This window comes from Halichoerus grypus, chromosome 6, assembly GCF_964656455.1.
Source record: "Halichoerus grypus chromosome 6, mHalGry1.hap1.1, whole genome shotgun sequence".
NCBI classification, from domain to species: Eukaryota; Metazoa; Chordata; class Mammalia; order Carnivora; family Phocidae; genus Halichoerus; species Halichoerus grypus.
The window spans coordinates 113,679,886-113,706,819 of record NC_135717.1 but is presented as its reverse complement, the minus strand read 5'-3'; the positions used below and the strand labels follow the sequence as shown (position 1 = coordinate 113,706,819).

Below are 26,934 nucleotides of genomic sequence, written 5' to 3'. Positions count from 1 at the left end.
GAGGGCTGCCACTCCTGGAGCACTGCAGCCTGTGGGGTGACCAGGCAAGCACGGGCTCTGTCCTCACCACCGGCCCGCCTGCAGCTGCGGCCGGAGACCACGTCCTCGGAGTCTCCCCGGACCCCGGGTGGGGGCGGGGGGGGGGGTGTCGGAGACTCCTGAGTTACTTTCGGGCCCCCACTCCAAAGGAGGTAAGGAAAGCCAGTTGCTGATATATTCAGCTTAAGAATAAGCAGTGTCGATCGCTCGGCATCAGGGAAATCCAAATCAAAACCTCAATGAGGTACCACCTCACACCAGTCAGAATGGCTAAAATTAACAAGTCAGGAAATGACAGATGTTGGCGGGGATGCGGAGAAAGGGGAACCCTCCTACACTGTTGGTGGGAATGCAAGCTGGTGCAGCCACTCTGGAAAACAGTATGGAGGTTCCTCAAAAAGTTGAAAATAGAGCTACCATATGATCCAGCAATTGCACTCCTGGGTATTTACCCCAAAGATACAAAAGTAGGGACCCGAAAGGGTACGTGCACCCCGATGTTTATAGCAGCAATGTCCACAATAGCCAAACTGTGGAAAGAGCCAAGATGTCCATCAACAGATGAATGGATAAAGAAGATGTGGTATATATATACAATGGAATATTATGCAGCCATCAAAAAGAATGAGATCTTGCCATTTGCAACGACGTGGATAGAACTGGAGGGTATTATGCTGAGCGAAATAAGTCAAACAGAGAAAGACATGTATCATATGACCTCACTGATAGGAGGAATTCTTAATCTCAGGAAACAAACTGAGGGTTGCTGGAGTGGGGGGTGGGGTGGGAGGGATGGGGTGACTGGGTGATGGACACTGGGGAGGGTATGTGTTCTGGTAAGCGCTGTGAATTGTGCAAGACTGTTGAATCTCAGATCTGTACCTCTGAAACAAATAATGCAATACATGTTAAGAAAGAAAAAAAGAAGAAGAAGAATGTAGCAGGAGGGGAAGAACGAAGGGGGGGAAATCGGAGGGGGAGAAGAACCATGAGAGACGATGGACTCTGAAAAACAAACTGAGGGTTCTAGAGGGGAGGGGGGTGGGAGGATGGGTTAGCCTGGTGATGGGTATTGAGGAGGGCATGTTCTGCATGGAGCACTGGGTGTTATGCACAAACAATGAATCATGGAACACTATATCTAAAACTAATGATGTAATGTATGGGGATTAATATAACAATAAAAAAAATTTAAAAAAAAGAATAAGCAGTGTCGGAGCCGCCCGACCAAGACGCCAAGGTGAGGACTTCCCCAGAAGCTGGAAGGAGGTCTGACACTGGGCAATGGAGAGGAATGCCCCAGCACTTGCTTATTACTGTTTCCTTTATTTGGACTTCACCCTGGTGTTCTAACACACAGGGGCCTGGTGCCTAAATGCAGTAGGAGGCTCTGGAGATCAGTGCGAAGTTGAAAGACCATAAGATCAGTGAGGCCCTTAATTGAAAGGAGAAAGCCCGTTTGCAGCCATTGTCCTGTGCTTCGGGGCCACTGACGTGCCTTTCCTTCACGGGGAGGACCCTGGATGTGAGGAGCCGTGGAAAACAACGTGTTCGTTTAAAATGAAAGAAATAGGTACGATGAAGTTTAACTCAATTTCTTTTTTATTAAAATTTGACCCTGTCATGTTATCGTTGCTACACACGTGAGGAGACTGCTACGTATAAGCACATATGTGTAGCGGCACATACCCATATACGCATACACACATACTTAACCGTACCTATAACGGATATATGTACCAGTCTCCATCTTCCTAATCGTGCGCTGTTCACTTTGCTTCTGTGTCCTCACTTTGTTTCAGATGTCACCACCTTCCTTTCTCTCCCCCCTGCCCCAACCCCAGTACTATTGATTCAACTGCATACGATAGCAACATGCATTTCAACCCTAAGCCACATGTCCTTGATCCCGGCTCCATTTAAGTCAATTTAATAAACATTTATTATTTGCCTATTATGTGAAACATATGCAGATGTTTTTTAAAAATTCAGCAATGGATCTTGTCTCTCCTTGTCTCCCTCCTCACGGCTCATAACAGATCGAGCTGCCCCAGATAGATATCTCCTGTAAAAACAAATAAAATGAATGGAGGGATTTAGGCAAGATATGCACAAAACAAATGAATCCATTATCTAGAAAATATTAGTGAAATACTTCTCTTTGTCACAGCCTCTTGTTTTGTTATTCTTTAATATCTGAAGACACCCGGACTTTAGTACAGAACTAAATAGCAAACTCTAACTACATTTGGAAATTCACTACACAGAAGATCAAACCTGTGGATCAATGAAATAAAGCACTGCTTTCTGCAAGAGGAAAAGTGTTAGGAGATGCCTGCCTTTTTTTAAATTCTCTTTTCCAGTATTCCAGAAATATATGCTCATAAAATAGTAAATGATATTAAGAAATGTGTATGTAAGATTAAGAAAAAGTTCCTAGGCACTTATAATTTACACCTTAGTCACTAAGGTGTAAGGTGTACTAAGATGTTATTGTTCAAATATACTAGATAAAATTCGAGTCATTTTATTGGTAATACAGCCTTGAAGCTTAACCAGGGCTATGGTGCCAATGCCCTGGGAAGGGAATTGTTCTGAGCTTGCCAAAGCCCAGGGGAGGAGGGCTGAGTGACTCTTAAGAGTAGCACATGAAACTCTAATAAGAACCTAATAAGGACACAGTTGTATTGCTTTTAATCTAAAGATCTGTCCTGTCGCTAACAGTCCTGAAGACACGGATTGTCTATTATCAGTACAAGCACTGTGAATTGAAGATAGTTCAACAAAAGGAGATCCTTGCTGGCAATGTTAAAAGGAGAATGGTGATTAACAGAGTGTCAAGAAAGGGATGTGCTTTTTTAAAGCAAATACATGACACGTGTGGCCAGCTCAAAATCAAGCTCGGGGGACTTGAGTTTGGAGACCTTCAAGCAAAAAGTATGCATATCTCTGTTGTTTACATGCTCTCTCCTTTCCTGCAGCTCTTCTTCCTAATCATTATCCTGGCTTTCAAGGCCCCTACCCAGCTCCAGCCCCTTTCTGAGCAACGACCTTGCCTCCTACCTTTCAGTGAGAGCAGAACTCTCCCAGAGTCCCAACTTCTGCACTGACCTAAATAAGTGTGTAATTATTTGCTTAATGTCTGTGCATCTCTCCTGCATAGTGGAAAGCTCCCCAAGATGGGGGATGTAGCCTGTTCACCAGTGTCCCCAGCACCTGGCACGTGGTCTCCCCGGGGCTCCCTAAGTATCTGTTGAATGAATGCATGAACACACTTCCTTCCCCTCATTGATAGGTTTTTGCTTTAAAAACAAAAGTTTTCTGTTTTTAACAATATATTGTCATGCAAAAAAAAAAAAAAACAGAAAACAACACAGAATAGTACAGAATCAGATTGAAGGGAACTGTTCAAGTCACCCTCCCCGGGAAATTCCGCTGGCTCCCCTCTTCCTCGCCTTCTTGCCGGCCTCCCAGCTGACCTTCCCCCTGCACCCAGATTCCATCCTCTTGCTGGGAGCTCCTCCTGGAAGCACTTCTCCGTGTGGACATGTCAGGGAGGGGGCGCTTGGCAGGGCCTTTGCTCAGGATGGCCAAGAGTTGCAACAGCTGAGGGTGAAGGCAGCAGAGCAGCCAAGGGGAACGGTGGCTGTGTGCCAGACAAGCTAAATCCGTCATCAGATCTTCAGGGTGAGAGCAGGCTAAAGAAAATAAGAGGCAAAGTGAAAGGTCCGGGGAATCTAGCAGGAGGTCAAGAATACACATGCAAGCCCAGACCAAGAGAGAGGGTCCAGGGCCATATCGAATGGAGAAGGGATATCGAGAATGCAATTTTTTTTAAATTTGGGGGTGTTCCAGGGGCTGATGAGGGCTGGACTGGCCCTCTGATGCTTCCTCAGAACTTCAAGCTATTAATTATCCTCTCTTTCCCCAGCACACTAATTCCAGTTCCTTTCTCAGACTATAAATATGCTAAGCCTCTTCACCTAAAAACAAACCAAACAAAAAACCTCTCTCTCAACCCCATCTCCCCTTCAGCGTACCCCACCCAGTCTCTCTGCTGCCAATCCCAGACACACTTCTTGAAAGATGAATCCAAGCTCCCTGTCTGTATTCCTCGCCCGCTACTCACTGACTGGCTCAGTTGATTCTGCCTTCCGCCCCACCACTTGGCTGAAAATGACGTTTGCCAAAGTCATCCTCGACCTCCGTATTGGTCATTAGATCCAGAGGACATGGTTTTGTTTCCATCTGAGCTGACTCTTTGGAGCTCTGACCACTGCCTCCTCATTTGGCCTCTCCAACATACCCACCCCTCTGCTGGTTCTGCCCCTCTGTCTGTGGCTCATCGTTTCCTTTCCTTTGTGAGGCCCCATGTCTCCACTCATTGTTATCTACAGCTGCCTATGGACCTCACGTATCAGTAGGCAACCGGCGGGAGGTGTCTTCCCATTCTTGAGCAGTTAACAGCGGGAAGCTGCCCAGGCACCATGCGTGGACACAAAGCCTGCTCTGGATTACTGTCCAGGATTGCTCTCCACTGACTTTCAATCTTTTATTACCACACTAGCTCACTGCTTCCTTTTCCTTACAAGAAAGCATTCCTTCCCGTCATTTTATAATATTACTAAGGTTACAATTCATGGAGCATTTGCTATTTGAGTGTTTCTCTTTCGCTAATTTATGTCTTCAGTTATTTCTTTAAGCTGCAAATATTTACCCACCCTCACTATGGTACAGGTGCTGTGGATGTATAAGTTTTAGTTATTACAACTCACTTAGAAGATAGCATATTGTCACTTTAGAGGCTGAAACTGAGGCTGACACTCTAAGAACACTTAAGAGGTACACCAAGAATTTGGATTCACAGCTCTTTACATTTCCCTAAGATACCAAAAAATAAGTCTAAAGTCTATCTTTCATCAAACATCTTATGCCAGGAGTTTTCCCCTCCTTTACCTTATTACACAAGTGGTATCATTAGCTTATGGCCTGATGTTATTTTTGAAATAGAGGAGGGAGAGATCATAGCAATGGAAATCCCAAATGCCATAACTTTGTTATTGGCACTACCCCACTTGTTTCCACATGATCCACGTGAGGCTACCTATAAACCATGTAGCTTGAGATTCACTTATTTATTCATGGTCTCCTAGATCTTACAATATATTCATAAGGGATGAGGAGGTGGGAAGACCAATTTTAATCAAATAAATAAAAGGGTATATTATTACACCTGAGAAAAGTCCCAGGACAAAAAAGGTACAGTTGAATACAAACTGATAGTAAAGAAACTCGACCCAGATTGGGGGGTCAGGGAAGCTTCCCCAAAGAAATAACACGTGAGTTGAGATCTAAGTGATGAATAGAAGTGAAGCCCATAAATGGGTGTGTACTTCATAAGGAGGGAACAGCACACGCAAAGGCTCTGGGTAGAAGAAGAGGCATATTGCTTTCAAAACCTAGCAGCTGGGGCATAAAGTGAGGGTAACAGAAGGGTCCAAGAGGAGTAGCCTGGACCCAACTATGCTGACCATGCACCACTCTTTTTTATCTTATGAATCAGAGTCCAGCAGGATGGAGTCTTATCAGATTTGTGTTCTGAAAATCTACTAACATGTAGAGAACCTGCTGGAGGGCCCCAGGAATGATAGAGAAGAGTCAGGAAGCTATTGCTATCATGGGAGCAGGTGATGGTGCCTTGGACTAGTGTGGTGGTCCCAGAGGAAGACAGAAGTCAATCAGTTTGATACCTGTTTGAGGAGGTAGAATTAGTAGGACATGCTGACAGATTTAAAGAAGTGCTATAGTCCCAGAGTCCCAACTTCTGCATTGACCTAAATAAGTGTGTAATTATTTGCTTAATGTCTGTGCATCTCTCCTGCACAGACAGGGGACGTGCAGGAGAGGGTCGGAGGTGCCTAACTGCATGAGTGATGGTGCCATTTGCCAAGATAGGGAAAAGCGGTTGGAGGAAATTATAGGTTTGGTGGGTTATGTTAAGATGGAAGGGCTCATGGCACAACAAGGTGATCTCTGGCTGTACCAGTCTAGAATTCCAAAGAGAGACCTGTGTTGAAGAGAGGAACTAAGGAGTCATCAGCGGAGTAGGAATCAAGGCATGGGCATGAATGAGACAAGTCTGGAAGAACTGGAGAGTGAGAGGAGGCCTAGGATAGAGATATCCAGAACGCCATCATTGAAAGGACTCACTTTCCAATCATTTAAAAGAAAAACATTTTCTGAAGAAATTTAGCAACTTCTTAAAATGAAATTTCTCTTAACCAAATTTTGAAATATTAACATCAGTAAGAAGGTTAAAAAACAAAAAACCGTGTACCTCTCTGGCCCCCCATGAATCTGTAATGTTTTACTTATTTTTAAAAAAAAATTCCAAAGCGTGCAAGGTATTGACATTTGTTTAAGTCTAGGGGTGGATACATAGGTGCTTGTTGTATGTCTCTGTAATTTCTGTATGAATGAAATATTTCATAATTAAACAAACAGTAACAATAAATGTTCCAGGAAATAAAGACTAAGTCAATAAAAATTCAGGCCAGAAAATTAAATACCAGAAGCAGTTAAGGGAAAAATAAATGATTAGAGATATGGCCAAGGAGTTGCTTGGTCCCAAAAGGAAAGGTTTACGGCCCAACCTAAGAAGATGTGCCCTGAAAGATTATGCTGATATGTTTACAGGAATTTCCAACATTATAGAGACTATAACAAATAAAATCTTGGCTCTATTTATATTTCAGGATAATGAGAAGCAAGAAGTTGGCCAATATTATTTGTTTTGGCTGCGCATAAAAGTCATTCGTCTGGTTTAATGAATAGATGAATAGCCCTCTATATGCAAGAATATACTTAAAATTTGGAAGCAAACTATGTCTGAAACAAGACTAGTGATCTACAAGTGATGTCTACTCAGAAATGACTTTGGTAGTGTAACAGGACAATGAAACCATTGTCTGTCTCCCCAGTACCACCTCCTACCACAAACACCACTGTCCCTTCCTCTCCACTACCCCCAAGAATGGGTAAGGGAGGACTGTAGAAGAGCATCGCCTCTAAACACCTACTCTGGCCCTTATATTAAGGGATATATGGCCCAATGATGGACCTTTTCTCACAGTACCTAGAAGAAAACAAACTCCATTGTTTTGAGAAACTATGCTGAAGAGATGTGGAGACAATTAGAAAAAGAAAGGGGCATAGCTGTAGCTCAAAAGGGTGTTGTATGGAGTGCTACACCCAGCCCTGATTTTCCTACCGAACTGCAGGGTTGCCAGCCCCACCTTGGACCATCCTGTTGGACTCATCCCTATGGTGTTCCTCTAGTAGTAAATAACTCAGACTTAGGGAAATGGTTAATGATGACCGAGTCCCTTGGACTACGTGTTGGGGAAACGGAAGGGCTCTAGGGTGAGGGCAATCCCTGGAGGACTGAAGGGACAGCTGTACCGTGAAGGCTTGAAGAAGGGAGCCCTCCTCCATGGTTCATGGGCCTGAGGTAGAAGGTCTGTTATTCATGGCATGATGGCTATGAAACGTTTAATTTCTTGAGGAATCTTTTATTGGGTTCCAAAAAAATCATGGTTAGGTTATAGTTGTTTTTCCCTTATAGGGTAATAGTTCCTTTTTGTTTTTGCCAAATTTCAGCAAAATCTGATGAACCCACATAACTGTGTATAATGATATTATAGAAGGGAAAAAAGCATAGGTAGGCCCAATGGAAGGATTCCTTCACTTTTTATAGTGGGTTGAATAGTGTCCTCCAATAATTCATGCCCCACCTGGAACTTCAGAATGTGATCTCATTTGGAATAAACCTTTGCAGATATAATTAAGGCAAAGATCTCTAGATTAGATTATCCTGGATAGGGTGTGCCCTAAATCCAGTGACTAGTGTTCTTTCTAAAATGCAGAAAGGAAGCAAGCCTAGAGATGAAAAGACCATGTGAAGACAGAGCCAGAGATTAGAGAAACCCATTGGCCAAGGAGCGTTAAGGACTGCCTGCAGTCGTCAAAAGCTAGGAGAGGGGCATGGAATTCATTCCAGAAGGAACCAACCCTGCCCAAACCTTGATGTCAGACCTCCAGCCTCCTGAACTGTGAATGAATAAATTTCTGTTGTTTTAAGCTGCCCAGTTTGAGATAATTTGTTACAACAGCCCCAGCAAACTAACACATCTCCACAAACGCCCTTGTGAGGTTGGCAACATTTCTTTGAGAGCAACTGGAATCCTTGAATTTGGGGCTGAAAAGAGCAGTATAGTAGACAGTGGCCTGCTACCGAGAGCTGAGGAACAGAGTGGAACATGAGCAGTCAAGTAGACTGCTTAGAAATCCACATAAGTCGGGGCGCCTGGGTGGCTCAGTTGGTTGGGCATCCGACTCTTGATTTTGACTCAGGTCATGATGTCAGGGTTGTGGGGTCAAGCCCCGTGTCCAGCTCCAGGCTCAGCAGGGAGTCTGCTTGGGATTCTCTCTCTCTCTCTGCCCCTCGCCTCCCATGCCCGTTCTCTCTTGCTCTTTGAAGAGATAAATAAAATTTTTTTAAAAACAAAAGAAATTGACATAAGTTTAGTCCTCCCACTTCCCCCAATAATGCTAGAGGAGGTAATCCAAAGAAAGAAGGGAAAACGGATGCTTGAGTTCCATTAGAATTCCCCTTCAGGTACAGGAGTGTCCCCGATGTCCACGTCCCCTTCTCTTCCGGTCTTCTTCTAATGGCCTTCAGACTTCACGCACAGCAGAACCATACATCTCCCCTGTGTCCACATTCATGCTGTTCTGAAGATGGTACATAACTTGGGATAAAGCAAGCTTAAATTTCAATTAAGGTCAGACAAAAGTTCTTGGGTATTGGCAGAGAATGAGCTATCAGGTAAAGCGCTGTTTTCCTCACTTATAACAATAAAGCAGTTTATTGAGATATAATTCACATACCATGCAATTCACCTCAAGTGTACCATTTAATGGTTTTTAAGTATACTCACACTTGTATAGCAATTACCACAACAACTGGAGAATGTTTTCATCACCCTAAAAAGACACCTCATACCCATTAGCAGTGACTCACACTTCCCCCCCACATCCTTAACCCCCACCCCCACCCACAACTGTTCCCTCACTTTCTCTCTTTCCTGGATGTGGATGTCAGGCACCTATAGCCCCGAGAGTACTTGGCAGCCACCTCTAAGAAGAAGGCAGCTTTAGTATAAAACTCATACTGCAGGAGGCAAGATGGAGACAGAGAGAGAAAACCATGATATCACTAAGCTGCTGAATCACACCAGCCCTGAAGTCGACCCTACCCTCTAGATTTTTGAATCATATGAGCCAATAGGGGTCTGTATTATTTAAGCCAACCTGAGTGGCATTTTCTCTTAATTGTAGCTAAAAGCATCTTCACTGATACAATGACTCATGACAAAAAGGGACAAAACAGTAAAAAAGACCTAGGATTTGGATTTTGGTTTCTTGTTTGGCAACTATTTCTGATTGTCTGCCAAGGGCCATGCACTTCCATGGGCATATGCTGGCCACTTACTATCAATGGGATGTTAGGTAAGTCTTACTCCTTTGTACCTCCGCTTCTTCATCTCTAAAGGAAGGGATAATGGGAATAGAGGGAATCGACTTAGTTATTTCTAAGCCTCTTCCTGCTCTGATGTGTAGACTTTATTTTTAAAATGAGTAATATCATCCCTCCAGCGTTGTTAATTCAGTCGTCTGTTCGTTAACTGAAAAAAATTGGAAATCTGCAATGGACTGAGATCAAAAGGATAAACAAAGGCATGCTCCCTGATCCTAATGAGCCCAGAGTTATTAGGAAGCTAGATATGTAAGCAACTAACTGTAACAAGTGCCATGAGTGATACTGAAGATGTATGTGTGGGTCAGGAAGGGTTTCAAAGGGGAAAATCCACGTGAACTGAGGACTGCAGATGAGTAACAAGTTTAGAGGCAGATGGTGGGAAAGAGAGCAAGTTATTTTTATATGAGTAAATTATATAATATGAATATATTACATGAACATATCTCATATAATTACAGGTAAGAGAATAGATTTAGAAAGTATTAGTTACAAATGCAAATGTGAGAAAGTAATGGTAATCAATGACAGCAATAAGAACAATAATATTAAAATCTAGTGTTTACTGAGTATTTACTACATCTGGCACTATTTTATTCCATTTTAGGTATGGTCTTTCCACCCTCACACAGCCTCATGAGGTACAGCATTGCTCTCCCAATTTTGCTAAGGGCAGCACAGAGAAGTAAAATGGCTCGTTCCGGTAGTAAGCAGTGGAACCAGGCTACCAGCCCAGGTGAGCTCCCCAGAGCCACGGAAATAGACAGCTGCTCACGCTTCTGAGAATTCTATGATTCTCAGAATCCAGTGAGACACTGTACTGGAAGAATCTTTTTAAACCAAGTAAGGTGTACCTGATCTACCAACCAATGAAGGAAGAGTCAGTATATAAAATATTTAAAAATAGTTGGAATGTGATAGGATACATAATATTACAAGGATAATATCAAAGGCATAGTCATGGGATGAAAGAGGCAGTGAGGAGTCCTGGTGGAGTCTGCTGTGTGAGTTTCGTAATATGGGACAGTAGAGTTCTTATCTCACGGGGCAGCATCAACAAGGCGAACAGCATGGGAAGTGCTGGTCCTGGTGCCCAGCTCATAGTAAGCAGCCGATAAACAACCATAAGTATACATAAGTTCTTGTTTCAGGAAGCTACTCAGTAAAATCAGCAGATTTAATGAAAGGATGTACAGGAAAAGCACTTTGGGGAAGGACACAGTGCTCTCCAGAGACAGCTTCTTTACTACAACTGATTATGCGGCATTTACAAACTAGAAAACTTGTTTTTCACAGGTGTTCATTCACGTTATTCATCAACAGAACCAAGTCTCTCTTTTTTTTTTTAAAGATTTTATTCTTTTTTATTTTGAGAGGGAGAGACAGAGAGTGGGAGAGCATGAGTCAGGAGGGGCAGAGAGAGAGAGAATTCCAAGCCCACTCCATGTTAAGTGTGACCATGACCTGAGTCAAAACCAAGAGTTGGACACTAACCAATTGAGCCACCCAGGCACCCCCAAGTCTCTTTTTTGCCATCATATTATCTTTCACATTCTAACTTCGCAATCACTAATTGTAGTGACAAAGTCTTCTCAGAAGTAGTTCCATTGCCAAATCACTAAGAAACCAACTAATTACACCTGAACTATTTTAAATAAATTGGTCCAACGAAGACACATTTGGTAAGTGCCCTTCAAGAAGTAAGGAAAAAGTATTCCTCTGAATTGAAACCCAAACTCTATGTTTTTGCAAAGAAATATTCATTTTGTAGAACTCTGGTCTAACGGGAGTGCTTCCTCTGGATTCCACGTCTACCTTCATCTGACAGCAAGACCATGCTGCTCTTAGCCCCCATCCTTCATGATTCTTTGAGACTCAGGTGTTATAGACTGAATGTGTCTCCCCAAAATTCATCTGTTGAAGTCCTAACCCACAATGTGAAGATAGTTACCTTTGGGAGGTGATTAGGTCATGATAGTGGAGACTTCATAAATGGGATGAGTGCCCTTATAAAGGGAACCCCAGAGAGTTCACCAGCCCTCTTTCTGCCATAAGAGATGTTAGCATCTGCAACTAGAAGAGGGATCTCCCCAGAACCCCACCACACTGGCACCTTGATCTCAGACTATCAACTGCAGAAATAAATCTCCGTTGTTAACAAGCCACCCGCTCTGTGGCACTTCCATAGAGAAGCCCGCATTAAGGCACCAGGTTAGGACACCTCTTCTCCCAGGTTAGGACTCCCTCCGCCCCCAGGTGCCAAGTTCCATGTCTGGCTCTGGGTGGGCACCTTATGCTTAGCACACCTCTGTCCCTCCACTACCATCTTGAAAACCCACTTCTGTCTGTCACCCCCATGAAATTGTGAGCTTCTTCCTCATGTTTGTACTGTGTCATAGTAGAGAGAAGACAGATGTTGAAAGAATAGTCATTGCGTGAATAAAAAACTTCAACTTTTCCCTTTGCAAAAAAAAAAGATGAAGTCAAAGGGAACTACCTCATTGATTTGAGTTGCCCAGATTCTTCCTTTCCCCCCACACGTGTTAGTGTCATCATTAATATCTCCATGAACGCAGTTATGCAGGAATTTGAGGTGACTGCTTGGAAATTCCATCTCAGCATTTTTGAAGCATCGTTCACCCCAAGGCCAGGCACTTGGGTAAAGATGTTACTGAGAGAGCTGATCTCCAAATTTCTTGTCAGAGGCTGCATGAGAAGGATGGAGAAATGGGAGAAATCCTGTAAACCGTGGGATTCTGGTGTGTTTTGTCAGGAGAGCCTAGAGTGCTCTGTTTTCAATGTCAGACAGGACTATATTCACATCACTCTTTTCTGGTGGTCATGAGTCTTATCTTTTTTTCACTTCCGGGCACAGCCGTGCCTAACCTTTAGTGCGGGAGGATAGGTTCCTGGGCATGGAGAACAGTGAACATTCCTGCAGATGCAGCAGGAGGTCTGTCCCCGATCAGCACAGAGCCAGAGAGTGAGGTCTCAGGTACTAGGTGACCAAGGAGACCCCAAAGACACCCAGCGTGAGGCCAGGAAAGCGGAACCAGCTCCTCCCACCCTCCCTCCTTGGTCTTACACCTGAGGCACCCCTGGCCCAGTCTCTAATACTGGGGTCCCAGAGAGGAAGGGAGGGCAACTCTCTCTCCCAGACACAGGACCTGGGGGCCTCAGCTTCCTAAAGTGAAGGCCTTTCTCTCTCAACTTGAAACACATCATAGCCCCACAAGTGTCCCAATTACTTTGTCATTTATTAGTTACTGTACTTATGTGTGAGGTGGTAATATGCAGGAATGGGAAGCCACATTTCCTATGACTTTAAATGAAATTTTAATATCGGATCTTTGTATGTGTTTTCCACAGCAGTAAAAACAGATGATTGGCCAAAAGGACAAATTTAGTGAACAAAATATTAGCATTATAAGCACTTCCAATATACTTCCCTCTTTTCTTATCTCATGTAGAGGAAAAATAATACTTGCCTACAAGCAATTTTTGCCTCAAAGACCATAGGAATGAGAGGCAATACTCCTTGGTAGTTGTCCAAAAAGCTTATTAAAAACATGACATGATTATTTTCTCCAGTGCTAAAGCATACTCCAAGTGTGGGTTCAGCAGTTGATAAAGTCACACTTTGAGCTTGGTTGCTATCACTCTAGAAGCTGCCAGGTCCCAGGTCCTTCTCCCCACCCACCCCCCAGGCCCCTCTACTCATTTCCTGCCATTAACGTGTGTGGAGAAGGCTATTATGGTTGGAGGGCTAGAGGCTGACCTAGAGGAGGAGGGGCTGATGCATGGGCATTCTGGAGACCACACTGTGAGTGTGAGCCAGGATGTCGTCTGAGCTTTTCCAAGTGGCTCCTTGGACAGCTGTGGTAGAATGGGTGCCAGAGGAGGAAAGGAGGAACAGGGTGTTGACTACGGCAGACCACAGTGATTGGTCTGTGGAAATGTGTGAGGGGTCCCCTTTGGACATACTTGGAAGTAACTGGGGCATTTGAAAGGAGAAGAACCAGTTCCTTCTGCTAATTTGATTGGAGAGTTCATATATATGTATATATGATATGTGTGTATACATGCATTTAATATGTAATAATATATATGTATAAATGTATATGTGTATGCATATGTATATATGTAATATATCATGCAGTTAACATAACATATACCATGTAACAAGTGTTATAACATGTTATATCATATATTACATATTGTACATTGTATATAATATAGTATTATTTAACCTCTATTAAATTTAGGCTTATATGGTGGTACATACAACATTGTATCTTAAGATAAATAGGCAATAAATATCTATGAATGAAAAAGCATAATTTTTAGGATGCTAAGGTTCTGTCTAATGCCTTTATACATTAGATATGCACAAAGAGACAGTGGATGAGTTTATCCTTTTGCTTAATTTCACATTTAAAAAATTTGTTATTTACTCTAATTCCCATAACACAAATTACTGATAAAATGATTTTTTTAAAAAGCACCTCCAGGGTGCCTGGGTGGCTCAGTTGGTTAAGTGTCTGCCTTTGGCTCAGGTCATGACCCCAGGGTCCAGGGATCAAGTCCTGCATCGGGCTCCCTGCTCAGCGGGGAGTCTGCTTCTCCCTCTCCCTCTGCCTTTCCCCCCTGCTCATGCTCTCTCTCACTCTGTCACTCACTCTCAAATAAATAAATAAAATCTTAAAAAAAAAAAATCTTTAAAAAAGCACCTCCAGAATGGCATTGTTTTAACTAAAATCTACTTGTGTATTTAGTTACGCATGGTCCTTTATATTCTTTTGTTCATTCCTTTTTGTTATTAAAATGGACAAAAGTTTTGCAAGTTAATTTTATTGGCTATATAAAGTAGCTGCTTTTCATAAGTGAAAATAGAAATGACAGGTTTTTTGCAACTACTCAGGGTTCTGTTTTCTTATAATCATTTTCTGTAGGACTGGACCATGAAAAGATGGTACTCTAGAATGATCACCCCAGAATTCAGGGACATGACTTTCTTCCAGCAGTTAGGATGCTGTGGTCATCCTCCTCTGCATCTCAGCCTTCCCAGCAATGCCAGGCTGTCGAGTGCTGCCCTTCCTCGGCCTTACGTCTCCCTTTACTCATGGTGGCCCTTTGACTTCCACCTGCAGAAGCCATTTCAACTCAGTTCAGAGGAATCTTTTGTTCAGAGACTCCACCTGGAGTCACTGCTGTACCCAGAGTTCATATCAAGTTGCTACATTTTTCTTCCATCTAATTCTTCTTTGGGAATCAGCCTTGGACCCCGGTCTCCTTGGAGAGACTGGTGTCCTGCCCCCAATTCCCAGTGCTGTAACCAGGGTCCTTCTGCTGAGAGAATCCATGACCAAAGTATTTCCTGAATCTCCTACATCAGGGCCTCCCTCCACCCTCCCCACAACACCACCTGGAATTTCCTCCTCAGCTACCCTTTGCATGGACCCCCCGCTCCTCTGCACTATGGTGAGTTGTCACCAGACCCTGTAGGTACTGTATTTGGCCAGCTGGACCTGTCACCTTCCTGACACAGCCCTTCAATCTGTCTCCTCAGTGGGTGAGCCTGGTCTAGATGTTCTCAGTAGGAGCAAGAACCACTTGAGGAATATGTTAAATATGGACTGAACTTGTTAAAATTAGATTCCTGCTCATTCCTGAGATTCTGATTCAACAGGCCTGGGGTAGGATTAGGGAATTTTTCACAAGTACCCTACCTTATTCGAGTAGCCATCCAGGGACCCTGCTTTGCAAACTATTGATCTGGTCCCAGGCCCCATCCTGCTGAAGTTCATGGACCAGGATTCTGGAGCAAGCAGCATCCATGTAACACATATGGACACTGAAACACAACGAACCCCATCTGTTTGGGGCTTAAGTCACTCTCAGACACCAAGCTATGGTCCCAGGAAAGGGCAGGAGCTGGCCTTCCAAATAGACATGCCCCAACCTGGTATAATTTCAGGCATTTCAAGAGATCATGCAATTTTCAAACTTGGCCATACATTAAAGTGACCTGGGGTATGTGATTAAACTATAGAGGCAAAGGCCACAGCCCAACATTACTGAATCAGCTTCTCCAGAATGGGGTCTGAGAGTTTCTATTTTACCCTGTGCTCTAGATAAATCTGGTACAAACCTCTGCACAGACCTGTCACTGATTTGGGATTATAGGGATACAGCATGTTCCTTCCTGGTATCTGAAATTCCTATTTAGAGGTTCTAGGCCCTTTGGCCTAAAGATTGTTTTATTCTTCTGTTAATATTAAACATCATTAAGAAAGAAGCCTGCTTCGAGTGCTGGAGAAAATAATTAACATTAAACACTATCCTGCTGCTTTTGGGAAGGTACGGAGATGTTTCCTACCATGTCCCAACTGGAACCATGAGGCTGCTTACTTCCGCATTCCTCCAGACGTGCTCCTGAGCGCTGTTCTCCACCCTGTGGCAAGAATGACTCTAGTTTACAATAATTATTTTTGCATGTATGGCCCCTCCACTAGATTGCACATTTCCAAAAACTGAGAATGTCTAATTTGTCTCTCTGTATCTTAGGCATTATCCAGCATAAAAGTGTTCAGTAAATGGTTGCTTAATACATAGAAGATAGTACTTTAAATCCTCCCACCTCAAAGCTGGGGGATTTATCAGGCCTGTCCTCTGAGCAGGCTTTTTTTTTTTTTTTATGTTATGTTAATCACCATACATTACATCATTAGTTTTTGATGTAGTGTTCCATGATTCATTGTTTGCATATAACACCCAGTGCTCCATGCAGAACATGCCCTCTTTAATACCCATCACCAGGCTAACCCATCTTCCCACGCCCCTCCTCTCTAGAACCTTCAGTTTGTTTTTCAGAGTCCATCATCTCTCATTGTTCGTCTCCCTTCCGATTTCCCCCCCTTCATTCTTCCCCTCCTGCTATCTTCTTCTTCTTTTTTTTTTTAACATATATTGTATCATTTGTTTCAGAGGTACAGATCTGTGATTCAACAGTCTTGCACAATTCACAGTGCTCACCATAGCACATACCCTCCCCAATGTCTATCACCCAGCCACCCCATCCCTCCCACCCCCACCACTCCAGCAACCCTCAGTTTGTTTCCTGAGATTAAGAATTTCTCATATCAGTGAGGTCATATGATACATGTCTTTCTCTGATTGACTTATTTCGCTCAGCATAATACCCTCCAGTTCTATCCACGTCGTTGCAAATGGCAAGATTTCATTCCTTTTGATGGCTGCATAATATTCCATTGTATATACATACCACATCTTCTTTATCCATTCATCTGTCGATGGACATCTTGGCTCTTTCCACAGTTTGGCTATTGTGGACATTGCTGCTATAAACATCGGGGTGCACGTACCCCTTTGGATCCCTACATTTGTATCTTTGGGGTAAATACCCAGTAGTTGAGCAGGCTTTGATATGGAGAAGGATGAAAAGGTGAGGGCACTGCCCTCTCATCCCCCCACCCCCCCACAGACACACACCACACTCCAAGGGGCAAGAGAAAGTGGAAGATACATTAGACAGATGCCAAACATTCATCTTTGGAGCCAAGGTCAGTTCCAGAAAGGGTGATGCCTCTCCCATATCAGGATCCCTCTTAGGCTAACTCTAACAGCTCTTTCCAGGGCTTGCTTTGCAAGCAAGCAGAGGGGGTTACTCTGTAGGTTTTGGTTTAGGTGGTACCTAAAGGCCTACTTGCCCTAAACATTCAGTTGCTGATATTTAAATAAGAACAGGCTTATGAGCAGAAGATTTGGTTTGATGAGGATATTTGGGATTTATATTTGGAAACCAAATGTCAGTATCACGATGACAGACTTACATAGTAGCTCATTCCTTTGGTAGGATTCTCCCTTTATGTTATAAGTTAAATTGCTAGCATAAAAAGTGGTTACATTAAAAAAACTCTTATGAATCTAGAAGTTGATCATAAGAGAAAATCAGGAAAGACCATAAATACATGGAGGTTAAATAACAAGCTACTAAACAATGAATGAGTCAACCAGGAAATAAAAGAAGAAATAAAAAAAAATACATGGAAACAAATGAAAATGAAAACACGGTGGTCTGAAACCTCTGGGATGCAGTAAAAGTGGTTCTAAGAGGGAAGCTCACAGAAATGCAGGCCTACCTCAAGAAGCAAGAAAAATCTAAAATGAACAACCTAACCTTGCACCTAAAAGAGCTAGAAAAAGAACAACAAACAAAATGTAAAACCAGCAGAAGGAAGGAAATGATAAAGATTAGAGCAGAAAGAAATAATACAGAAACTAAAAAAACAATAGAACAGATCAATGAAACCAGGAGGTGGTTCTTTGAAAAAAAAAGAATCAATACAATTGATAAACCTCTAGCCAGACCAATCAAGAAAAAAAGAAAAAGGATTCAAATAAATAAGGTTATAAATGTTGGCAAGGATACAGAGAAATGGGAACCCTCTTACACTATTCGTGGGAATGCAAACTGGTGCAGTCACTCTGGACAACAGTATGGAGGTTCCTAAAAAAATTAAAAATAGAACTACCCTACAATCCAGTAATTGCACTACTGGGTATTTGCCCAATGAATACAAGAACACTAATTCAAAGGGATACATGTACTCCTATGTTTATAGCAGCATTGTTTACAATAGCCAAGGTATGGAAGCAGTCCAGGTGTCCATCGGTTGATGAATGGATAAAGAAGTGGGGTGTGTGTGTTTATGTGTGTATGCGTGTAATGGAATATTAGTCATCCATAAAAAAGAATGAAATCTTGCCATTTTCAATAATATGGATGGAGCTAGAGAGTATAATACTAAGCAAAATAAGTCAGAGAAAGACAAATACCATATGATTTCACTAATATGTAGAATTAAAGAAAAAGCAAATAAGCAAAGGGAAAAAAATAAGAGAGAGAAAGACAAGTCAAGAAACAGACCCTTAACTACAGAGAATAAACTGATGGTTACCAGAGGATGGGTTAAATAGGTGGTGGGGATTAAGGAGTAAAAAAACAAAACAAAACAAAACAAAACAAGCCCCACAAAACTCAGAACATGGGATTGAGGTGTGACTTTGTCCTTTACACATTAAATATTGCAGAATATTGCAACACATCTTTCCTAACGTACTACATGCTGCAATATGTCAACATAAGTTTAAGAAAAAAATGCAGGGACTGACTGTAAATCTCACTTCCAAACTGACTTTACCATTTTTGTTTGTTTAAGGTTTAAAGGGACCTCTGTTTCATGTACCATATCTTTCTCTAAATGGAGGTACTCAATGTCCCGTATTTGAGGCTAATTCCTTACTGAGGTACCCCCTTACTCAGATACCCCCTCCAGTTCGCAGTTAGGTTTTTTACAAGAACCAGAATCTTTTTTTTTGCTCCTGAACTCTCTATGGCAAGTTGAACTAAAGGATTTTTCCCTCTCCCACCTCGATCATTAGCAGAGGATCCAGGATCAAAAAGATTCCATCAAGCTGGATCTTTCCTTCCAGACAGCAAAGGGGGCAGTTGACAACTAAGATGCTATGACATTTACTGCAATGTGGCCGGTCTAAAGCAGGACAGAAAATGAGTCAAAAGCACAATATTAGGGTGGGATGAGAAGCTCTATTATTCTTAAAGAATCAAGCAAAAGGAAAAGTAACTCCAGTTATCTCTAGGTGAGTAAGGCACGTCTCTGTGAGATGTGTTGATTCACAGGGGACCAAGTAACAGACCAGCCAGCCCATGGCTCTTACTGGCAGGGAGACAGACCTAGAATCACAAGCCCACATTTATCTCATTTTGGACACAGGAGCTTGTCCTCTTCAGGAGAGGAGTCCTTCTTGCTACCTGAGACGGATCTGCCCTTCCACTATCTCAGGAGCACCAGCTCAAACGCTGGCATGGGCTGCCTGTGGGCATATGAACATGCTAAAGCCACTACCGTCTTAAGAAACAAAAACTTTCCTCACGCCCATCCTCAAGAGTCATTTTCTCAAGGAAGTCCTTCCCTGGGCCCAGTACATCCTTCCTTCACTGTAGTCTTTGTCATTTTCTATTTATTTGTGTCATACTTTGATTAAAATATTTTCTCTTACCAAATTATAAACTCCGCAAGAACAGGGATTATGTCTGTTTCTCACAGGTCTGTCCCTAGCACCTAGCACTAAGGGGGTACCCAGTAAGTGTCAATTAGATAAGATGAGCAGCTATGGAAAGGACTGGGTTTTTCTGAGGGAGGAGATGGGGTCACCAGATTTGAATGGAGGGCTACCTATGGGTAAGCAGAGTCCAGAGCAGAGGAACGTCTCAAGTGAAGGCAGAGTTCAAGAGGTTTTGTGTCGAAGCCTTCCTTTGCACAATCAAATTAGTCACAGTTTTAACCTTCAACCTTCCACTTTGGAATATCCCTCTGAGATGTGCCTCACTCTTCAGAATTTAACATCTCTACATAGTCCTGTGTTTGTGGGTTGTTGAGGGCTGACCAGGAAGGATTGCTACAGAAGAGAAGGGCCCAGACCTCCTACTTTGCTGAGCGTCTCATCAGAGAAGGGGCTGGAAGAATACTTCCCTACTGGGAAGGATAGAAGGTGGACTCCGCCTTGATCAGTAGATGGAATGACACAGAAGATGATCTCAGTAAGACTTAGTTTCTCCAGTGTCCCATATAGGTTAGGAATATCCCCCCTTCCAGAATGAAGTAAGATAGGCCCCCCGTAACACCAGGTTATAATTTTAAGACCAATAAGTGCCAAAGTTATCTTCACAGTAGGATTTTAATCTGAAATGCTTTTGTTTGATAAAAGTCCATTTTTTATTACTCAACTTTTCAACTTCTTGAAAAACAGAGAAGCATCAGTTGATTTACCCAACCATTCATCTATTTATTCAGCAAATACATCTTGACAAAACAGCAACAGAACTTACAGTCTCAAGGGGAACCATGCAAACAAGCTATTATACAATGAGAAAGAATGAAGCAATACTACAGCATTGGGACAGCCAGATGTTAGAGGACAGTGCAGAAGTGAGCATGTACTTCTGTCCTCTTTCACACCATCTCTCTCCTACATTTGCAGACTAAAAGTTAAATGCTTTCATGGAACTTGGCAAGTTTTGGTTTGTTTTATTTCAGATTTAGTCTTCTGAAAATTAGGAAGTGGATTAATAATCGTTTCCTGTCTTCCATCTCCTCAGAAGGCAAATAGGAAACTGGGGTTTTGTTGCGGTAGCAAGGGAATAAAAGAACAGCCAGAAGCTATTCATTTGTAGAGTGTAGATCACATAGGACGCAAGGATCAAATAGTCTGCCCTCTTGTACTAGGGATGAGGAAACAGGCCCGGGGGACCTGAATAAAGTTCTGGGGTAATTATAAGAATTTTTCACTAACAAATGATGCGACTGTTATCAGCATTTTCCATTTGAAAAGAGTATGTGGTGTAAGTGACTTAATTAAACTTTTTAAAACAACTCTATGAATAGGTACAACTGTTATCCCCAAATAACAGATGAGGAAACTGAAGGATAGAGAGGCTAATCATTTGCCTAATTACCGTATAACTAATAAGTGTCAGAGTTGGAATTCAAACCTAGGATATCTGGTTCTAGAAATCAGAAACCAAGTGTTTCACTTCACATGTCTGTCTCTTGTACATTTGGAGTTCATGCATATATTTTTGTATGTATATTTGTACCTATAAATGTATTTAATGTAGTAATTCTCATTAAACATGTCTGGTTTGGGGTGATAAGTCCTTTCATTTGATTTTTCCAGATAAAGAAAATATGAAGTTAAGACTGACATGAATAAGTTTCTAACTCTCGGAGGAATGTCACAAGGGGTAAAATTTGCTTTTAGAGTACCTTGATACCATTTTCCGAAAGCTGTCATGCTATTGTGTTACCTGGCCGTGTCAAATCAATGTCAGTCCCTGTTCAAACACCAGTTGTGCAAAGCACATCAGAGTGGCTGGTAGCCTGGCAGATTTCATCATTTTCTCTCTGGGCACCGAAACTAGAGCTGGACACCTAATCATGGTGACTCTTGACTTAGGAGGGAAAAAAATAGAGAAAAGATACAAATTATCATTAGGGGTAAATCGCAGGTAATTTTATTTAATAACTCAGAAGTAGATAGCGTTTGTTGCAATATGCAAACCATAGGGCATTCTTCATTCACTCACTCACTCGTTGGATATAGATGTACTCAGTACCTAGTGTCAGATGCTATGGCAAATGCCGGGAACACAGATAAGAATAACAGAGACTGACTGCTGAGGGGCCCGAAGTCTAATGGGGGCCAAATTGTGTAGTATGATATATTTCGGGAACCCAAATGAGGGCAAGTTCAATCATGGGACAGAAGGAGGAGAGCTTTGGAATCCTGTCCACCTGAGTCCCAATTCAAATTCTGCCTCTTGCAAGCCCCCTAACTCAGTCTCTGTTTTCTCATCTGAAAAGTGGGGATAAAAGCATCCACCTCACGGGGTGATTATAAGTACTAAGTTCCATGTCCAAAACATGCTGATACTCTTTTTCCAGCCTTCTTTGAACTTCCCCCACCCACCCCACCCCATGTCCCCAGCCTACCAAGAAAAAAGATAACTGGAGTTGAGAGAGGTTTCATTCACTTAAGTGGTGATGTGTGAGCTGGGTCTTGAAAGATGAGTAAAAGTGAAGGTGACAGGCAGAGTCAGAGGCAAGGGCTTCCAGAAAGTGGACAGAATACATTCAAAAGCACTAAGGCACGGAAGACCATGGTGTTGGGAAGCTGGGGGGAAGCGAGCAGTTTAGAATATGGGTTGTATAGATGGTTATAGTTGATTGGTGTCATGAATGTCAAGTTGGAAAAGGAAGGTGATGTGTTTGGTGACTCTGACTGGGTGTACTCTGCCTGCATGTAATGCCATTCCAGACCAGAAAGACAGAAATTGACATCCTTGGGGCTGGTGTTGAATGCTGACCACACAATGCACATTCTCCTCTCTGAGCTATCTGTGTGCGACATGTGGGCTCTGCTTTCCCTTTTCACCTCCTGGAGGAGACCCCAGAGTCTGGCTCCTGGTGTCCCAATATTGGACATGAGACTTGGGTCTTCTGAGATCCTAGATCTAGTTTGATATTTTGTTTTGTGATCCAGTTGCTAGTTGTTTCATCATGTGAGAAACTGAGATGGTGAGTGATCTATTCAGCTATCTCTTTCCTAGTACCAGTAAGAAATAGTAGCCCATGTAGAGAACATAACATTAAAACTCAACCATAGGGGCACCTGGGTGGCTCAGTCGTTAAGCGTCTGCCTTCGGCTCAGGTCATGATCCCAGGGTCCCGGGATCGAGCCCCACCATCAGGCTCCCTGCTCCGCAGGAAGCCTGCTTCTCCCTCTCCCACTCCCCCTGCTTGTGTTCCTGCTCTCGCTGTGTCTCTCTCTGTCAAATAAATAAATAAATAAATCTTTAAAAAAAACAAAAAACAAAAAACAAAAAACTCAACCATAAATACAGTTCCTGGTATTACTCAGTTTCTCACATAAATCAAGTTCAAATTCATATAAAATAAAGTCATTATACTGACATTAGAATTCATGCAATTATGATAAAGAGATAATTGCTTTTATAGTAATTATTTTAAAAAATCATAATTTTAAGGCTAAGCATGCCCTTTAGGGTTGGCTACATTGTAGGCAGGAAAACAGTTATCAGTCTTAGAAAAGAAAATGCTCAGAAGAAAAGGGAGGTGAGCTGTGGGAGATACTGAACTTGAAGCCAGTGGTTCATGCTCCAGCTGCCAATTATTGGTTCTGTGTCTTTGGACAAATCATCTAACCTCTCTGAACCTCAGTTTCCTTTCTCATTGAATGGGGAAAATAATAATATTATGGTTAGCTTATTTTAGTATCAAGTGCCTTAATATATGTTAAGTTGCTTTGTAGCTTAAAGCCATTTTACTAATTATAATAATTATAAATTGGGAAAATAATCCATGTTAAAAGTCTACTATCAAGGGACGCCTGGGTGGCTCAGTTGGTTGGGCGACTGCCTTCGGCTCGGGTCATGATCCTGGAGTCCCGGGATCGAGTCCCACATCGGGCTCCCTGCTTGGCGGGGAGTCTGCTTCTCCCTCTGACCCTCCCCTCTCTCATGTGTGCTCTCTCTCACTCATTCTCTCTCTCTCAAATAAAAAAAAAAAAAGTCTACTATCAAAGAAAAATATTTATACAAAGTCTACTAAAATCACTGCCATCAAACTTCTTAACAATAGTCTGTAAACCAAGGAACTTTATAGCACTGTCCTACGTCATTAAATAATAATTGTGTTCTATTTCCTTCATCAAGCATTCATTTATGCTAAAATTTGGTAATGGGTATACTCTAGATCATCAGCCCTGGGAGATGTTCCTCCAAAAAGGGCTCACAGTCATGGAGAAATACTGCATGCTCCTTAGAGAGACTGATTAAAACTTCTGAGGAATCCCACACTAACTTTCAACACAGTGTTTTCCAAACTTATTGGAGCACAGCACTGTTTTCAAGTATTAGCTTTGGTTCAAAAGACTATATTTGGGGAACATTTTTCCATATAGAGTTTTCTTGAAAAGTATTAATGACAAAACTAATAGCCATTCCTAGGTTAATATGATTTTAGTGCAGAGAGCTTTGATGTGTTAATATAATTTTGTGTTAATATATGTTAATGTGTTAATATAATTTTGGAGCAGAGAGCTTTGCTCAGGCCAGCTTTGTCAAGATGGTAGTAAATGCTATCTGCTCTGTAAGCTTTTTTCTCAGTTGCAAACATTTCATTTTCCTCCATCACTAGGTGAGTTTTTAGTACTGTCTGAAAATAACTTAAGTCAGGAAAACAATGTATCAAGAAATGTGCTCCATTTTTCAGAAGGAGAAAATGAGTCACTAAGAACTTAGTGATTTGGCCAAGGTCTCATAGCTCATAGGTGGTAGCTCTGAGATTCAAATAAGCTAACTTCTCCAGAGCCAGTGAATGATCTGATGATAAATCAAATGTGTTTTACACTGTGGTCCTGCAGGTGTATTCATGTTGCTGGTTAGGGCTGCTTCTCATCGTTTCAAAGACTGGTTTAGAACAGACCTTTGAAGATTGTTGGGTAGGTTCAACAGAGCTGTCAATGACTCAAGGTTTGGGTTGTAGCAGGGAAGATAAAGGGCTGTCAGTTGTCTCATACCATCCAGACATGGCTTTGAGATCTTCTTAAACTCTAATGGACAGTGGCTACAAAAGATGATATACTTGAACTTTGTCCAGCTCTTCACTGATTCACAGATGAATGCATCTCATTTTACCTCAACACACACCTGATATTAACAGTTTATATAGATGGGTAACCCATTGGACTCCAGCAAATTAGGCAATGAAACACTGTTTTTTATCTTTTCTGTACTAAGATATAGATGCCAAGAATTGATTAAACAGTTCATTAAAAAGTTGAGCAGTTGCACAGTTAACGAGTATCTGTCTTGAATTGCATGATATCATCTTCATTTGGTTTTCTCTAGAATGACTTTTCATTTTAGAAATCTGGGTTTTGCCTTTAATGTTAGGTTAGGCAGAGAGAAATACACAGCTGTCTTGATGTGTCACTAATCCTCCCTCAATCCTACCAATTTTGACACTTTAGTAGCTTTATAAAATATGCTTATGTTTATTAAATAAGAATCAATGGGAGGTGTGATAGTGTAAACATAATCTAGTTTCAGCAAATTTAAAGGGACTTGAAAATTATTCTGATATATTCTAATTTCTCCGAATGGAAACTTCTTGTTATGATAAACTAAGGAGGTATACCATAAATGGTCAGGAGGGGGATAATCAGCTTTCATAAAACAAGTGTTTTTTTATTTTTATGTTTTTTAAGGATTTACGTATTTTAGAGAGAGAGAGAGAGCAAGAGCACAGGTGCACAAGCAGGGGGAGTGGCAGAGAGAGAATCCTCAAGCAGATTCCCCGCTGAGCAGGGAGCCCTATGTGGGGCTCATCCCAGGACCTGAGCTGAAACCAAGGGCCAGCCGCTCAACTGGCTGAGCCACCCAGGCGCTCTTTAGAGTACTTTTTAGATACTGATTTTTATTTATATTTAGGCTCCAAAATGGCAACCCCAGTGAAGGTATTTATTGCATCATCCTTCTGTTGAATTTGCATTGTTGGCTGGTTTTAGTACAACTTGATGCATATGTATGTGCACATGCATGTGTGTGTATTAATGTTGTTTTTTAAGTGTTCCTGATCATTATACATTATCTGGGTAATTTTTGTTGTTATCCTGTTTTTTGACGTGCTAAGGTGCTGCTGGTGTTTTAGTCAATGGAAACTCTAAGTAAGAGAAGATGGTTCTAGGCTTTCATGGTATGATCAAACAGTGAGACTTACCCTTCTGAATACAGTGATACTGGCCATGCCAGAGTTCAGAAAGCAATTTGTGTTGCCTGGTAATTTTGCTGAACTGTGGCGTCAATTCTCCATTGGAGATTATTTTTTCCCCAAAGAATGACAAATGAGTACTAAAATAAACAGAGGGTTGTGAACATATTTGTTTCACAGACCTTCTTTGAAACAAGAATTTTGCTTAACATCAGAAAATAGTTTTAATGTAAACAGTTTTCCCTAAAGTGGTAGGTTAATGCTTTTAATAAACAGAATTAAAATTACAGTGTTATTTATTATATCCTAATTCTTTCTCCATATATACTGGGAATTATGTTTAAATTGAAGTCCCAGAAAAAAAATTATCGGAGATCCCCCACTCATGGTTAAATTCTACCAAGTTATTCCCAACTTCACTGATCCTAAAGTGACTTTAACTGTGAATGACAGGTTTTTCATTTGTACCCCTTCCTCATTTTTTTTTCCTTTTTGTCAAGTTCGTGTTTGATAACCCTAAACCTGGAGGCAGTTTGGAGTCACCTACCTGAAAGGCTTTTTTACTGACTTCAAAGTGAAGATCAACACCTATTCCTGCGCATAGGGTAGATTCAACAAATGCAACCTTGACTGATGAAGAGACCTAATTATAAAACCACCAACCAACCAAACAACAACAAAAACCCCAACTCACACCAAGATCTTCTCTGTTGTCGGGGACCCAGAAAAGAGGGAGCAGGGGCTGGTGGCTCCCAGGCTTCACTCTGGCGGGACAGCTGGACAACTCAGCCCACCTGGGAGGATGCTTTTGTTTACATCTCAGGTTGCCGCCTGATGATTGGTGGCTGGGCTGGAAGGGAGGGTCCGCAGGAAACGCGACACTGGGGATGCTGCCCCCTA

General features: G+C 42.0%; 1 long non-coding RNA gene across 2 annotated transcripts; it reads right to left on the bottom strand.

Annotated features, from left to right (window-relative positions):
• Positions 1-1,472: 1,472 nt before the first annotated feature.
• On the bottom strand, positions 1,473-26,930 carry LOC144382363 (uncharacterized). Of its 2 annotated transcripts, XR_013449164.1 has the most exons (5): positions 26,729-26,930; positions 16,017-16,091; positions 12,135-12,343; positions 3,519-3,737; positions 1,473-2,104 (listed from the first exon to the last, which is right to left on the bottom strand). It is a non-coding gene; the product is annotated as an uncharacterized LOC144382363 (long non-coding RNA). The 2 variants fall into 2 exon arrangements; XR_013449163.1 differs by lacking the exon at positions 3,519-3,737 and having other exon boundaries at positions 26,729-26,912.
• Positions 26,931-26,934: the final 4 nt, after the last annotated feature.